Raw genomic sequence first — 18616 nt, 5'->3', positions numbered from 1 at the left:
AATCTTCACTAGCTGACCCTAAAGAAGTGAAGCCCCATGAATTGCCTGTCAAAGAATTAAAAATAATAACGTTAAAGTAGCTCAGTGAGTTACAGAAGAACATAGACAGACAACTAAATGAAACTGGGAAGATAATACATAAACAGAAGAAGAATATTAACAAAAAGAAAAGATAAATAAGAACCAAACAGAAGTTAGGGAGCTGAGGAATAAATATCAGAAATGAAAAATTCAATAGAGGGATTCAAGGGCAGAAATGATCGAGCAAAAGAATTAGTGAACTTCAAACCAGGTCCCTTGACATTATCTAGTCAGCAGAAGAAAAACAAAATAGAGAATGCAGAAAGTTTAAGGAACTTAGAGGATATCATCAAGTGAACCAATATACACATTTTGGAAGAATCAGAAGGAGAAGAGAATGAGTAAGGAGCAGCAATTTTTTAAAAAGAAGTAATGGTCAAAAACTTCCCAAATCTAGGGAGGGAAATGGGCATGAAAATCCCAGAGTTCAAAAGGACACAAATAGAATGAACCCAAAGAACTCTACCCCAAGGTATAGTATATTCAAATGCCAATAGCCAAAGTCAAAGAGAAAAATAAGAAGAAGAAAATGACTCATCACATACCAGGGAACATCTATAACCCTATTAGCAAATTCTTCAGCAGATATCATGTAGGTCATAAGAAAGTAAAATGATATATTTAAAGTCCTAGGGGTGGGCAGGACCTGCCAACCGGTAATATTGAACCTGGCAAAACTTTCCTTCCAAAATGAAAGAAAGATAAAAATATTGCCAGAGAACCAAAACCGAGGGAGTACATAGCCACTAGAATTGTCTCACAAGAAATGTTAAAGGAAGCTCCTCGAGTTGAAATGAAAGGTTGCCAAGCAGTAACATGAAAATATAAACCTCACTAGTAAAGACAAATATATAGACAGAACAGAATACTATAATAGTGATAAAGTTAAAATACAAAAAGTATGAAGAATAACTGTAACTACAGAAATATATGAAATGCATACACAATCTAAAAATATCTAATAGTGATATCAGTAACATAAAGTGCGTGTGCGTTGCGGGGGGAACTAAAAATGAACGGTTTTTCTATGCAATGAAACTTAAGTTTTTATCAGTTTAAAATACACTGTTGTAACTATATTTGATGTAAGCCTTGTGGTAATTACAAAAACAAACAAAACCTACAGAAAATTCAAACAAGAGAAAAATCAAAGTATAAGACTACGAAAGCCCCAAAGATCACAAATTAAGACAAATAAAGCAAAAAAGAACAAAAGAACTATAAGCCAGGCATAAAGAAAGTAACACAATGGTAATGGTAAGTTTTTACCCATCAACAATTACTTTTAATGCAAATGGCTTAAATTCCCAACCAAAAGAGATAAAGTGATTCAAATAATTTAAAAATCCAACTGTATACCGTCTACAAGATACTCAGTTTAGATTTAAGGATGCACATAGGCTCAGAGTAAAAAGAAGGTTATTATATAATGATAAAAGATTCAATTCAATGGGAAAATACAACAATTATAAATACAGGTGACTCGAAATCAGAGTAATTAAATTTATAAATCAAAGATTGACAGATCTGAAGGTAGGAATAGACAGCATTACAATAATCCTAGGAATCTTCAGTACCCCACGTTCTATTATGGACCAAATATCCAGATAGAAAACCAATATGCAAACAGTGAACTTGAAAGAATAGCATAGACCAAATGGACATAACATACACATACAAAATGCTCTACCCAACAGCAGCAGAATACATTTTCTTCTCAAGTGCACAGAGAATATTCTCCAGGATAAATTACCTGCTAGTTTACAAAATGAGTCACAACAATTTAAGTATTTTTAAATGATGCTAACTATATTTTTTGAACACAATTGAATGAAACTAGGAATCAATAACAGAAGAAACATTTAAAATTTTATAAGTATGTAGAAATTTTAAAATCATATATTAAACAACCAATGGGCTAAACAAAGAAATTCAAAGGGAATATCGAAAATATCTGTAGAGAAACAAAAATGAAAACAGAACATAACAAACTTATGCGATGCAGCAAAAGCAATACTGAGGATGAAATTTATGGTGATAAATGCCTACATTTAAAGAGGAGGAAAGATCTCAAACAATCTACTCTTATACTTCAAGAAACTAGACATAAAATGACAAACTAAGTCCAATAGCATAGGAAAGTAAATAATAAAGATTACAATTGAAATAAAAAAACAGAGATTAGAAAAACAGAAAAATCCAAAAAAATAAGTTTTTAAAAAAATTATAAATCAATTGATAATCCTTTGGCTAGACTAAAAATAAAAAAGAGAAGACTCAAAAATACAAAATAAATAATGAAAGAAGAAATGTTGCAACTGATGCCATAGAAATAAAAAGAGATCATAAGTGACCAGTATAAATAATTATAGGCCAATGAATTGCATAACCTAGAAGCAATGGTAAAAGTCCTAGAAACATATAACCTATCAACACTGAATTATGAAGAAACAGTAAATTCGAAGAGAATAATAATACAGAATGTGATTTAATCAATATTCAAAACTATCTTTTTTTTTTTTTTGAGATAGAGTCACATTCTGTTGCCTAGGCTGGAGTGCAATGGCATGGTCTTGGCTCACTGCAACCTCCATCTCTCAGGTTCAAGCAATTGTCCTGCTTCAGCCTCCCAAGTAGCTGGGACTACAGGTGCATGCCACCACACCCAGGTAATTTTTGTGTTTTTAGTCTCTACTAAGGGTTTCACCATGTTGGCCAGGCTGGTTTTGAATTCCTGACCTCATGATCTGCCTGCCTCAGCCTCCCAAAGTGCTGGGATTACAGGCATGAGCCACCACATCCAACCTCAAAAATAACAAAGAAAAGCCCAAGCCCAGAAGGCTTCACTGGGGAATTCTACCAAACACATAATGAACAATTAACAACAATCCTTCTCAAACCCTTCCAAAATAATTAGGGAAGAGAGACTACTTCCAAACTCATTTTATGCAGCTAGTCTTACCCTGATACCAAAATCAAACAGACACTGTAAGAAAATAAAACTAGAAGCCAATATTCATGATGCACATAGGAAAAGAAGTCATTATACAAAAAATATACTTGCACATGCATGTTTATAGCAGCACAATTCACAATTGCAAAATCTAGCCCAAATGCCCATCAATCAACAAGCAGATAAAGAAATTGTGATATGTATGTACAATGGAATGCCACTTAACCATAAAAAGGAAAGAATTAATGGCATTCACAGCAACCTGGATGGAGGAACTGGAGACTATTATTCTAGGTGAAGTAACTCAGGAATGGAAAGCCAAACATTAGTATGTTCTCACTCGTAAGTGGGAGTTAAGCTATGAGGATGCAAAGGCATAAGAATGATATAATGGACTTGGAGGACTAGGGTGAAAGGGTGGGAGGGAGGTGAGGGATAAAGACTACAAATTGGGTTCAATGAATACTTCTTGGTGACAGTTGCACCAAAATCTCACAATTACTACTAAAGAACTTACCCATGTAACCAAATACGACCTGTTCCCCCAAAACCTATGGAAATAAAAAATTAAACAAAAACAAACAAAAAATATTTTTAGCTTTGCAGGCCATACAGTCTCTGTCACGGTTACTCAAGCTGCCGTTGTAAAGCAGAAGCAGCTATAGACAATAGCCATAGACAATAAGTAAATAAATGGAGATGTATTCCAGTAAAACTTTATTTACAAAAACAGGTGGTGGGCTGAAATTGGCCCAGTACCTGTTAGATCAAGCTTGTTAGTTGCGCTGATAAAATATTCTATATCCAATACATTTTTTGTCTGTTCAAAAAAATTTTGTAGATCCACAAAAGACCCTGAATAGCCAAAGCAATCTTGAGAAAAATAACAAAGATAAAATCATCACACTTCATGATTTCAAAATATAAAAATAAACTACAGCAATTAAAACAATACGGTACTGATGTAAAATATAGATAGATAGATAGATAGATAGATAGATAGATAGATAGATAGATAGACTGACTGACCAATGGAAAAGAGTAGAAAGCCTGGAAATAAAATCATGCATATATGGTCAACTAATCTTCTACAAGGGTGTGAAGAATAGCAAGTGGGTAAAGGATAGGCTCTTCAACAAATGGTACTGAGAAAACTTAATGCAAAAGAATAAAATTAAACTCCAATCTTACAATATACACAAAAATCAACTAAAATTGATTAAAGACTTAAAGTAATACTTGAAACTATGAAGCTCTTAGAAGAAAACATATGTGAAAACTTCTGCACAGAAAAGTAATCATTCAAGAGTGAAAAGGCAAACTAAGTAATGGTAGAAAGTACTTGTAAACAATGTATCTGATTAGGAGTTAATCTCCAAAATATGTAAGAAACTCATATAACTCAATAGCAAAAGAATTCCCAAAAACATTATTTAAAAATTGGCAAAAGACTTGGATAGACATCTTTCCAAAAACATACACACAACCAAAAGATATATGAGAAGATACTCAACATCAGTATTCATTAGGGAAATTAAAATCAAAACAACAATGACATATCACCTCACATCTCTTAGAATGACTGCTCTACAAACAAAGAAAACAAGTGTTGGCAAAGATGTGGAGAAATGAGAATGTTGTATCCTGTTTGTGGGAATGTAAAATGATGCAGCTGCTATGGAAAGCAGTATGTAAATACAACCAAAAATTTAAAAGAGAATTACCATATAATCCAACAATCCAAATTCTGGATACATATCCAATAAAGTTGAAATCAGGATCTTGAAGAGATATCTAACTCCTATGTTCATTGCAGCATTATTCATAATACCCAAGATATGGAAACAACCTAATAAAGAAAATGTTGTATATACATTCAGTGGGATCTTATTCAGCAACAAATATGAGAAAATCTTGGCATATAAAACAACATGGATGAACCTGAAGGACATTGCACTAGTGAAATATATCAGTTGCTGAAGAACAAATACTGCATGATTCCATGTGTATGAGACATCTAAAATAGTCAAACTCACAGAAAGAGAAAGAAGAATGGGGGTTTAAAGAGCTTGGGGGACAGGGGGAAATGGGAGTTGCTGTTCAATGGGTATGAAGTTCCAGTTATGCAAGATGAATAAGTTCTAGAGATATGATGTGCAACGTTGTGTCTACGGTTAATGATACTATATTGTATGCTTTCTGCTGGCATTAAAAGTGAGATAGCATGTGTACAAATATCATTTATTGAGCTTTTATTAGTTAATAGGTAATATGGTAAGTGCCTTACTTATATTTCCTTCCATAATCCGTATAATAAATGCATATGATGAACTTGAGGGTTAGAAGAATTAAATAATTTGCCTTAGGCCAAATATCTAAGTGGTTAAATCTAAGCGACAAACGTCTGATTCCAAAGATTGTGCTGTTAGTTACTATTGCTTACCTACTGGAGAAGAACTTGTCTTCTTTATGGATGCTCTATGCCTCACATCAGTTTCATGTTGGTTTCATACTAACATTAAATACTCAAAATAACAACCCTAAATCTGGCTGTGACCCAATATAAGGTATCTCAGGAGATTGCTGGCCTGGTATCAGAGATTCCAGATGGGAAACTCATACAAGCCGCCTTCCTAGGCCTCCTTTGGCAGCATATATTTCCAATCCCAGATGGAAACTGTAAGTGAACAAAACCAAACTAAACAGCTTAAATTGATTGAATTCAAGTTTCATTTAGTTAAATTTCTAAAAGATTTAAAATAAGTAGATGTGTTTAGTGAGAGCTTTTTGCATGTTGCTTTTAGATTATGAAAGGTAGTCCCCTAAATCCTCATGATGGCTGGGTGTGGTGGCTCACGCCTGTAACGCCAGCATTATGGGAGACCAAGGCAGGCAGATCACCTGTGGTCAGGAGTTTGAGACCAGCCTGGCCAACACGGTAAAACCCCGTCTCTACTAAAAAATACGAAAAGCTAGCCAGGTGTGGTGGCGGGTGCCTGTAATCCCAGCTACTTGAGAGACTGAGCAGGAAAATCACTTGAACCCGGGAGGCGGATGTTGCAGTGAGTTGAGATTGTGCCACTGCACTCCAGCCTGGGTGACAGAGTGAGACTCCATCCAGATAAATAAATAAATAAATAAATAAATAAAATCCTAGTGATTAATCAGAAAAATATTACCGTTTGCAATAAATTTCACCCCTTAGATCCAGCACTGTTGTGAGTTTTTTCGTAAGTATGTGTTTTCCTCATGTGCTTTATCCTTTCCGTACCTAACTATATTTGATAGGCCAGCCATTTATCATCTGATAAGAAGACAAAAGGTTTTCTCCCTTCTCAATTATGAGCTAAACCCAGATGCCAATGAAAATAAGCTTATTCATGTATAACTTAACCTTGGCTGTTGGTATAGTTTGTATATTTGTTACCACCCAATCCAAATCTCATGTTAAACTGTAATCCCCAGCGTTGGAGGTAGGGCCTGGTGGGAGGGGATTGGATTACGGTGGACTTCTCATGAATGGTTTAGCATTATCCCCTTGGTGCTGTTCTCCTAGTCAGTGAGTTACTCCTGAGATCTGGTCATTTTTAAGTGTGTGGCAGCTCCCTGCCACAGTCTCTTTCTCTCACTCCTGCTTCCCCATATGAAGTGTCTGCTCCCGTTTTGCCTCCTGCCCTGAGTAAAAAGCTCTCTAAGGTCTCCCCAGAAGCAGATGCTGCTGTGCTTCTGTACAACCTGCAGAACCATGAGCCAGTTAAACCTCTTTTCCTATAAATTACCCAGTCTCAGGTATTTCTTTATGGCAATTCAAGAATGTCATAATACAGCTGTAGAGGTTAGTTTCCACCTCAAACTTTCAGTTAAACTGTAATATTTGAAGAGATGCTGCAGTAATATCAGAACTAAGAAAATGTTCCCTCTTCCACATCTCACAAATGGAAGGGCATACTATTTACAGTAAAAACACTCCAGGCTAAATCCTTATTCCATCAGTCAACATCTAGCTGTGTTTACTTAAACAATTTATATATCTCTGACTTGTAATCTCAGTGAGTAAGATTAAGGTAAAGATGGTTGGGTGGATGGATATAGGTCAGCTTTTATCTAGTAAGCCAATATCCCAGATTGTATTCTATAGAAAAAAATGTTATTTATATAGGAGCTTTTGTTTGTTTTTCTATAAGCCCTGACTTTAATGGCTGTGCCTATGTAATGTGCTGTTTGTGATGACTACGGAAATCCTTGTTTTTCTACGATGAACTTTCTGTGTCCCCGTCTGTGGTCCACGTCCTCATTGGTGATTGCTCATTTCTTTGATACTGAATGATTCTCCTTCAGTTGAAAAATATCACATTTTGGAGTTTGGATTTTATAAGAAAATGCACTTTTGTTTAGCAGAACTTGAATGTGTGTGTATAAATAAGTCAAAAATATACTTTACCTAATGCTGTTTCACACCATAGTGCGGGATGTCCCACTAGTCTTAGTGTAGTTTCATGCAATCATTTCATGTACATGATGCAAAGATCATGTGTAAGTCTATACTGGATATGGAAAGCAAAAATTACCGAGTAGAAAATAAAATAAATGGTCATTGACATTTTAAGAAAATTTACCAAAGGCTTCCTTTTAAGAGAAGTATCTCAGAATATGAGAGTTGTACCATTATTTTTAAAACATTTTCAAGCAATCTTTCCTTCCTCATACTCCATACTGTTACAGAAAGAATAGAAGCATCTTCTCATAAAATACATGTTATATAGTAAAACAAAATATCAAAATAATTTGAAAGAAGGAACTAATTTGAAAGAAAGTTATGGAAAATTCGTTAACAGTAGTTACTATAATTCAACATTAAATTTAGCTCACAAACTTTTTATTTATTTTTTGAGATGAAGCCTCACTCTGTCACCCTGGTTGGAGTGCAGTGGCACAATCTTGGTTTACTGCAATATCTGCCTTCCGGACTCAAGCTATCCTCCTGCCTCAGTCTCCCTAGTAGCTGGGACTATAGGCATGTGTCACCTCGCCTGGCTAATTTTTGTATTTTTAGTTGAGACGGGGTTTCACCACCTTGGCCAAGCTAGCCTTGAACTCCTGAACTCAAATGATCTTCCTGCCTAGGTCTCTCAAAGTGCTGGGATTACAAGTGTGAGCCGCCATGCCAGGCACAAACATTTTTATGGGGAATATACAGAATTACTGTATACAGAATTGCTTTTAGACTATAAAATATGCCTCCCGGTTTCAAGCGATTCTCCTTCCTCAGCCTCCCAAGTAGCTGGGATTACAGTGTTTATGTTTCCAGTGAATTTATAATGTCCTACCCCTTTCTGCTACTTAGTGAAAATTAACTACTTCTCTGGATTTGAATTGAAAAATCTTTAACAGGTCTCTGAGGAATAAGTTAAACAGAAGTCTTGCCAAAGGTGAAGGGAATAAAGGGACAGGTACTTGGGGAGTAAGAGGGATCTATGTGGTAGACTTGAAAAGAGAATTGGACTCCCAGAGGGTAGAGTTTTGAAAGTGTCGAAGGATTTATGGCTGACAGGAACTTACACTCTATTCCCACCCAGAGAACGGACTGGATAACCTGGAGAGATACAGGCCAATGCACGAGGAGTCTAGCTTTAACATCTTGCAAGTACCAGTAATTATGCCTTTGGGCTTAGTCTTTGAGAAATAAAAGGCAAAGAATTGGCATTCAACAGTGGCAGCTTACAGCAGAAGCAGCGGAGCTAACCATGGCTACGACAATAGCAAAAGGATCATGCATTTCCCTATTATCCCAACACCAAACATTGAGGAGCACCATGAGTAATAATCGATATTCTGCTTGTTTGGATGATGGGGTCTCAGAGCCAGGTTTAAATTAATCTAAAAAAAAAACAATTCAGTGTTTCTCACATCCAGGTTATATAGAATAAGTTCATGCATGCTACACATAGAATGAGTTATATCATCATAAAAGTTTCCTATTGAAATTACCACGTGTGGTCTACCAAAATGTTAAATCCCTGCCATCTGTGGATCTGTTTAAGTATTTTTGAAAACAAGCTGCTCTGAAAGCTTTAGAAAGTGGAGGCTTTAAGTAGAAATCTTGTTTCCAAAGATGAATTATTTTCATTTTTGAATATTCAGCAAAAACTACAGAATATCTTGTAGCAGAAAGACTGAGGAGAATATGGACTCTAATTTGAATATCAATAGCTTTTTCATGTGGGTGTCTGAATATCTTTGCTTCATGGCAAACTATTTGCATAACTACCCACCAACCCAACTACTACGATTAAATCCCATTATACTTTCCGTTAAACAAATTCTTAAACCACATTTCCTTCAAATCTTTATGTAGATATCAAGACAGTTTGGTGCTAGACATCTACATAGGAAATATTTAAATTCCAGAAATCTGTCACTAGCATTTTTGTATAATCCTTCATAAATATTAATTATCTCAATTCAGCAACAAAATGGTAGTAAAAAGATTAATAATCAATTTTTGGACAATTACTGCTTTCTGGACTTTTTAACAGTGAAGAGATGTGAAGATTTAAGTAAACATATTTTGAGTATGCTACATATAAAACATCACTGTATTAGGCTACTCTTGCACTGCTATAAAGAAATACCTGAGACTGGGTAATTTATAAAGGAAAGAGGTTTAATAGGCTTATAATTCTGTAGGCTGCACAGGAAGCATGGTGCCAGCATCTGCTCAACTTCTGGGGAAGCCTCAGGTGGATTTAACTCACAGCAGAAGGCAAAGCAGAAGCAGGCATGTCACATGGTGAAAGTGGGAGCAAGAGTGGAGGAGCAAGAGCACACACTTCAAAATAACCAGATCTCATGTGCACTTGCTCACTATCATGACAGCACCAGGCCATGAGGGGTCTGTTCCTATCCCATGACACAAACGCATCCCACCACCAGGCCCCACCTTCAACATTAGGGATTACATTTCAACATGAGATTTAGACAAATATCCAAGCTATAGCAATCAGGAAAATATTATTTATAATATTTCATCGTATAATTAGGAGCAAACCTCAAAAGCAGTATTTGCACTTTTGAGAACTCTTATTTGATACTTCAAAGCTACTGGCCTCATTTTTCTCCGGTTTATGCCTCTGCCATGTGTACTGGCTTTGCATGGATTCTGTAGCATCTTGCTTCATCCCTATGTCATGTACCTCTTGCTTTCTGCCCTCAGGGCCACCCTGTTGATTGAAAGGCTTGAGAAACAGTAGAACCTAGCTAAGAACTCACAAGACATAAGTGAGAAGTACTAGATCTTGGGTGAAATTTTGGTAAATGGTGAAAAAAAAAAAAAAGGTAAGTACTTCTTACTCATCTTGCCCCTTCTTAACACAGACTGCCTTGGGATGGGTTTGTGCAGCTCCGTGGTGGCTGGTATATCTGCAATCAATTGCATTTAGCAGCAGCCAAATCAATAGCATGTCCAGGAATTGGTTTTTTCTTTGCTTCACTCACCTTTTCCCTCGCTGCTGCTTCCTGGTATTGCACTTCTCAATAACATCATCTCACATAAGACGCTCTCAGGCTCTGCTTTTTGTGGAATATGCTTTCAGGCTGAGTGAAAACAAAACACAGAACTTATCCCCATTACTTCTAGAAAGAAAACTTGGCTCCTACACTTTGAGGATTGAAACACAACATGGCCTTTGCATAGTAATGAAAGCAATGCTTCTTCCTTTTGATCCTTCATATGTATGAAGCTTTAAAGAGAAAGCTACAGTGCACTAGTTAGGAAATCAGTTTTCTTAAGGGGGAAACCTTCTGCAGTGGAAGCAGACTGGAGTCACTAGAAAGTAAATATGTGATTACTGAGATATTGTGTATTAAAGGTAGGGCAGTAATAATGGAGAATTTGTACGTTACCTATATTTCAGCAACACAAAATTAGTTGTTTCCTCAATACTAGTACTATCCTTCCTTCTCCATATAGACCTATAAATATCCCATTTATAATTCAAGTTCCTATTGTAATTCTATTGTAGAAGCTGGCCTGATTCAATGGCCAGCATAGTTATTTGCAAACAAATTAGGAATTCCCAATCCAAAAATATATTCTTAATCTTATAGTTCTCCAAATGTACGGTCACCAAAATTGCATGCCAAACAGGATCCAAAAGCCTTTCTGTAAAGCATCATAACTCATTTAACCCTTGCAACTCCTTCTTATGTCTTAGTCTATATTTTTTTTCCAGATTTGATACCCAAGTAGCAAGGAAGGACAAAAGAATATTTCTAGAGAACATAGGGAAAGGGCTTCTTGACATTCATCTTGGTGATAACTTTTTGAATATCACACTGAAAGCTCAGAGGATAAAACCAAAAATAAATAAATGGGGCTATGTAAAAATAAAAAGCATTTGCACAGCAAAGGAAAAAAATCAACAAAATTAAAAGGCAACCCACAGACTGAGAAATAATACTTGTAAACCAGTACCTAATGAGAGGCTAATATCCAAAATTTATAAATAACTTATTATTCAATAACAGAAAAACAAAAAACCTAATTTAAAAATGGGCAAAGTACCTGAACAGACATTTCTCCAAAGAGAACCTAAAAAAATGGCTAACAGGTATATGAAACTGTGCTCAACATCACTAATCACCAGAGAAATGAACACCAAAATGACTATATCACCTTACCACAGTTAGGGTGGCTATTATCAAAAGACAAGAGATAATAAATGTTGTCAAGGGTATGAAGAGAAAGAAACTATTGCAAACTGTTGATGAGAATGTAGATTGGTGCAACAGTTATGGAAATCAGTATGGATGTTCTTTAACAAACAGAACTACCATAAGACCCAGCAATCTCTCTTCTGGGTATGCACCCAAAGGAGATAAAATCACCATTTCGTAAAAATATCTATACCCTCATGTTCATTGTAGCATTGCTAACAATAGCCAAGACTTAGATACAACCCAAGTGTTTATAGATGAAAAAATGGATAAAGAAAATGTTTATATATATATATATACACATTATTCAGCCATAATTTGACACAATGTGGATTGCCATGGAAAACATTATGCTAAGTGAAATAAGGCAGGCACATAAAGAAAAATGTTGCATTATTTCACTTATATGTGGCATATTTTTCAAAACATCAAATATACAGAGAAAAAGAATAAAACTGTGGTTATGAGGACTGACTTGGGTGTGGGAGGAAATGGGGAGATGTAGTTCAAAGGATACAAAGTATCGGATACGTAGGATAATCAAGTCTAGAAATGTACTACATGAGGACTACAGTTAATACAATTGTTTGTATTAGGAATTTTTTTTAAGTAAACAGATTTGAGCTGCTCTTCTCATAAAAATGTAACTATGTGAGTTGATTGATATTAAAATTTCCTTCACTATAGTAACCATTTTACTATCAATATGTACTATAACATTATGTTGTAAACCCCAAATATACACAATAAAATTTATTAATCAAACAAACCAGAACATTTATCTTCTGTTCTATTTAAGAATAGAGACTTCTCTCACCTTTCGTTACTCTGAAGAACCTTTGGGAACTTAGAATCTCTGATAGGCTAAAAATTTTTCTAATCGCCACCAAGATACTCATGTCCAACTTCTTAGAACCAATGAATGCAAAAGAGGCTTTGCAGATGAGATATAGTTAGGAATTTTTAGATAGGGAAATCATTGTGAATCGTTCACTTGGGCCTGATGTGATCACAAATGTCCTTATGAGAGGGACGTAGGAGGAGTCAGTGCTAGAGAGGCCATGTAATGATGAAATCAGAGAATGAAATTACAAATTTTTTTGATGGAGGAAGGAGTCACTAGTGAATGTATTCAGATAGCCTCTAAGAGCAGGAAATCCAAGGAAATCAATTCTTTTCCAGAACCTTCAGAGAGAACCAGCCCTGCTAACACCATGACTTTATACCAGAGCAGCTGATTTTGAACTTTTCACCTGCAAAACTTCAAGAGAACACATTTGTGTTGCTTTAAGTCAACAAGTTTGTTGCACGTTGTTACAGCAACAGGAGGAACTAATATTGCAAATTTTGTTAACTGACAGTGGGGTGCTGCTTGACAAACTCTTAAATGTGTGAAGTGCCTTTTAATTTAGGTAATGGATAGAATGGAAGAATTTAGAGGGGCATGACAGAATAAGCCTGTATTACCTCAGAAAACATATAAATCATTGTAAACATGCTGTTGATAAAAATATGGACTTCAAAGGTGATGGTGGGGAGGACTTAGGAAAAAATAAGCAACATGTTATTAGAAAAAGGAAAAAGGGGATCTTTTTTGTCGAGCTAACAGTGTTTTTATGTGGCAAATGCTGCTGAATTATGTTCTATAGCTATGTGAAAGGCAGAACTTGTAAGCGATAGACTTAGATACTTAGCTGAGAAGATGTGCCAGCAGACTGTTGAAGATACAGTCTAGTTTCTTCTTGCTTATAGTAAAATGTGGTAGGAAAGAGATAAAGAGATGGGGAAAATAAGCAAAAAGGAACCAGGAAGTGTTGATTTGAAAATCCTCAGTCTACCCAGATTTCAAAAGACACTAATATTAGGAGAGTCACTACTAAGAAGGTGTGGCTGATAAAATTTTGCTAGTGCTGCAAAGGAAAAAAAGTTCACAGTATTCGGTCACATGGAGGGCTGGTTGAATAGGCATGTAACTCACGTATACCTTAAACTGTCACAACAGAAGCCAAAAATAGAGATGAGTTTATCTAAGAAATGCCTATAGAGGAACTTCCTATTTAATACAGTGAATACTCATGAAATGCATAGGAGACATACAAGGCTTTTGAGAATTCCAAACCTGCAAGCTTGGACTGAACAAGACAAGGAAGATAACTGCATTTGATCTTAGCCAAAGGCCAAGAAGCAATGGAACAAGAAAAAGATGAAAGAAGATTGGGGAACTCCACACATTTCATAGACAAAAAGCAGGACAATAAAACTACTCATCTGAAAATTTGTGAGGCCCTTCATGAAAAAGGAAAGAGGAACTTCCAGTTTTTATCCCAGCGTGTAAGGAGCTTGGAAATTGTCACCGAATACTAACAAGAAGTAAAAACCTGAACATTACTGAAAAATCAACTTTTCTTAGATCCATTAGAAAGGTGAGATCGCAGGGCAAACCATGACCTCCAAAAACGGAAGAAACAGATGGATTCAGAGGATCACAATTACTGAGCAGAAACCTCTACTGGAACCTGTAATAGGGTAGAAAAACCAAACTGTAATTAATACATTGGATCAGTCTGGACAAGTCAAAGGGTTAAAAACTACAGGAAGGCTAAGTCGTAGGGGAACCACCACACTTTTGTGAGTTTCACATTCAGGAGTTATACCAGATTCCCATAGTAAAAATAAGAGAAAAATCCCCTTTTGCTCCTAGCAGCAAGAGGAAACATGTAACCATATTGAAAAATGCCAGAGCATTCTGTTCTTCTTAACAAGGCCTACCCCAAGAAACATTGTTTTATCAGATTCTAATGTACTGAGGTTGTGTCAGAGCCTAACTGATCTGGAAGAGGAAATGCCCAACTCTAGCCCATATAGTATTTAGAGAGGGAAGGAAAATAATTAAACCCAGGTGCTCCTGGCCATCCTGTCACATCTAAAGGGTGTGAAAACTGAAAAGCACTTGTGATGTTTACAGCTCAAAGACACAGATTCACTAAAAGATTAGGCTTAATTATGGGACTATAGAAAACTTCCCTTGCCCCACAGCTTACGACCACATCACTAAAGACCTATTTACCAAAGTTTATTTTACCTGGTATATCGTGCTTGGCTTTCAACAGAAAGTTACAAGGCATATTAAATGGCAAACAAAACAAAACAAAAACACACTTTGAAAGGCCATAGCAAGCAACAGAACCAGATTGAGGCAGAGATGTTAGAATCCCTGTCCTGGGAGAACTATGAGTAATACGGTAAGAGCTCTAATGGAAAAGTAGACAACATGCCAGTACAGATGGGCAATATAAGCTGAAAGACGGAAATTCTGAGAAAGAATAAAAAAGAAATGCTAGACATTAAAAACACTGTAACAGAACTAAAGCCTTTGGTGGGACCATTAGTAAGACTGGAAACTGCTAAAGAAAATAATTTCCTTAAGCTTGAGGGTATCTCAATACAAGTTTTTTTTTTTGTATTTTTAGTAGAGCCAGAGTTTCACTGTGTTAGCCAGGATGGCCTCGATCTCCTGACCTTGTGATCCACCCGCCTCAACCTCCCAAAGTGCTGGGATTACAGGCGTGAGCCACCATGAAAGTTCATGGGTATATGTGCGGGTTTGTTACATAGGTAAACTCATGTCATGGAGGTTTGTTGTACAGATTATTTCATCACTCAGGTATTAAGACTAGTACCCATTAGTTATTTTTCCTGATCCTCTCCCTCCATCCACCCTCCACCCTCTGAAAGGCCTCAGTGTGTGTTGTTCCCCTCTGTGTGTCCATGTGTTCTCAATATTTAGCTCCCACTTGTAAGTGAGAGCATGCAGTATTTAATTTTCTGTTTCTGTGTTAGTTTGCTAAGGATAATGGTCTCCAGCTCCATCCATGTTTCTGCAAAGGACATGATCTGATTCTTTTTTATGGCTGCATAGTATTCCATGGTAGATACGTGCCACATTTTCTTTATCCAGTCTATCATTGATGGGCATTTAGATTGATTCCATGTCTTTGCTATTGTGAATAGTACTGTAATGAACATATGTGTTCATGTGTCTTTATAAGAAGAAGACTGATATTCCTTTGGGCATATATCCAGTAATGGGATTGGTGGGTCAAATGGTATTTCTGTCTTTAGGTCTTTAAAGAATTGCCACACTGTCTGAACTAACTTCGCCACAATGGCTGAACTAATTCACACTCTCACCAACAGTGTATAAGAATTCCTTTTTCTCCACAACCTTGCCAGCATCTGCTATTTTTTGACTTCTAATAATAGCCATTCTTACTGGTGTGAGTTGGTATCTCATTATTTTGATTTGCATTTCTCTAATGATCATTGATGTTGAGCTTTTTTTCATAGGATTAATGCCACACGTATGTCTTCTTTTGAAAAGTATCGGTTCATCTCCTTTGCCCACTTTTTTATGGGATTGTTTGCTTTTTCTTGTGAATACAAGTTTTCAAGACTAAAAGCAAAAAGAAAAATATTCTTTAAAATAACGGAATGTCTGAGAACTGTGGGACAAATACAAAAGGTGTAACATATTCATGAAGGGTATCCCAGAAAGAAAAACAACATAAAGAGAAAGGAATGGGAGGAATATTTGAAACAATAATGACTAAGACTTCTGCAAATTAATGTCAGACACCAAATTACCGATCCAGAAATCTCAGATAACACCAATCAGGATAACTAAAAAAACAAAAAACAAAAGCAAAAACAAAACCAACAAACAAAAAAAACCTACATCTAGGCATGTCATTTTCAAAATGCAGAAAATCAAAGATAAATTTTAAAAATCTTGAAACAAAAGGATAAAAACACCTTACCTACAGAGGAGTCAAAGATAAGAATTATAGCCAAGGTCTCCTTAAACATCATGCAAATATAGAGAGGAGGCTGAGGTGGGAGGATTACTTGAGCCCTGGTGTTTAAGACCAGCCTGGTCAATATGACAAAATTCTGCCTCTACAAAAAATACAAGGATTAACTGAGCATAGTCACAGCTGCTTAAGAGGCTGAAAGGTAGGAGAATTGCTTGAGCCTGGGAAGTTGAGGCTGCAGTGAGCCGTGATCATACCACTGCACTCCAACCTGGGTGAAAGAGTGAAACCCCGTCTCAAAACAAAACCCCAAAACAAATAAACAAACACAAACACCAAGCTACAATTCTGTCTCCTGCAAAAATATCTTTTGAAAGTGAAGGAGAAATAGACTTTTCAGACAAACAATAACTGAAGGAATTTGTTGCCAGAAGATCTGCCTCACGAAAAATGGTAAACAAAATTCTTCAGAGAGAAATAAAATTATATTGGTCAGAAACTTGAACCTACATTAAGAATGGAAGAACATTAGAAAAGGAATAAGTGAAGATGAAATAAAACCTTTCATTATTCTTATTCTTAATTGACTTAACAGATACTGCTTGCTCAAAATAGCAGTAATAACAATATGATGATTATAGCATACATATGAATGAAATTAATGATGGCAATGACATAAAGGATAGGAGAGAAGAAATAAGAATAGTTTGTTATTATGAGATACTTGCATTACACATGACGCAGTGAAGTGTTATTTGAAAGTGGGGACTTGGATTTGGATTTTTAGTAATTGTTTATTGCAAACTAGGTCAACTACTAAAGAAGTATAACTGATATGCTAAAAAATGAGAAAATGGTGTTATATAAAATAATTAAAACACAAAGAGCAGAAAAGGAGTGGAAGACAGACAGAAACAAAGAACAAAGGCAACTAGTAGAACTTCATTTGACAACAGTAGAATATCTATTCTTCTCAAAGTCGCATGTAACATTTATCAAGATCACATTCTGGGCCATAAAACATACCGTAACAAGTTGAAAAGAATATAAAATTACATACATCAGGTTTTACCCCTAAAAATGTGACTTTGGAGAAAAACGATTATCATCTATAGGATCTATGACGTTAAAGATTAAATCATATTGGAATCCCCCATTGTGACTGCTGCATATTTGACATACAATATATATCTGCCAGATGAATGATTTTTTAAGAACAGGCAATATCTGTTCTGAGTCTGCAACATAATTAAAATAGAAACCAAAACCAGAAAGATAGTTGCAAAATTCCAAAACACTTTGATTGAGCAGCACAATTTTAAATAACACATGGATAAAAGAAGAATCCTCAAAAAAATTAAAAAACATTTTGAACTAAATAAAATGAAAATACAGCTTATCAAAATTTGTGGAATGCTGTAAAAGCTGTGCTTAGAGGGAAATATATAACATTTAATGCGTTTTTAGAAAACTAAAAAGATTTAAAATCAATGCTCTAAGCTTCCACTCTAGGCAACTTGAAAAATAAAAGCCAATTGCAACCCAAGTAAGCAGAAAAAAAGAAATAACAAAAATTAGAGCAGAAATCAATAAAACTAAAAATAAGAAATAGAGAAAAATTGATGAAACCAAAGTTGGTTGCTTGAAAGATTAATAAAATATATAAGCCAGACTAAATAAGAAAAAAGAGAGAGAGGACACAAATTACTAATACCAGAATTTAAAAAGGGGAAATCATTACAGGTTCCATGGACCTTAAATTATAATAAAATATACTATGAACAATTCTTTGCCAACAAATTTGACAATCTAGATGAAGTGGACAAATTTTCTGAAAGACACAATCTGTCAAAATTCACATAAGAAAAAATTAGTAGACTATTTAAATATGCTTATAACTATTGAAAAAATTAAATTCATAATTAAATATCTTCTGAAACAGAAAGCATCAGGCCCAAACAGGTTCGCTGGTAAATTCTAGCAAACATTAAAAAAAAATTATCTGCAATCCCTTCCAGAAGATAGAAGCCAAGGGGATGCTTTAAAAAACATATAT

The sequence above is a fragment of the Gorilla gorilla genome, chromosome 2 (genome assembly GCF_029281585.2).
Source record: "Gorilla gorilla gorilla isolate KB3781 chromosome 2, NHGRI_mGorGor1-v2.1_pri, whole genome shotgun sequence".
Classification (NCBI taxonomy): Eukaryota; Metazoa; Chordata; class Mammalia; order Primates; family Hominidae; genus Gorilla; species Gorilla gorilla.
Note: the sequence above shows the minus strand (reverse complement) of the source record.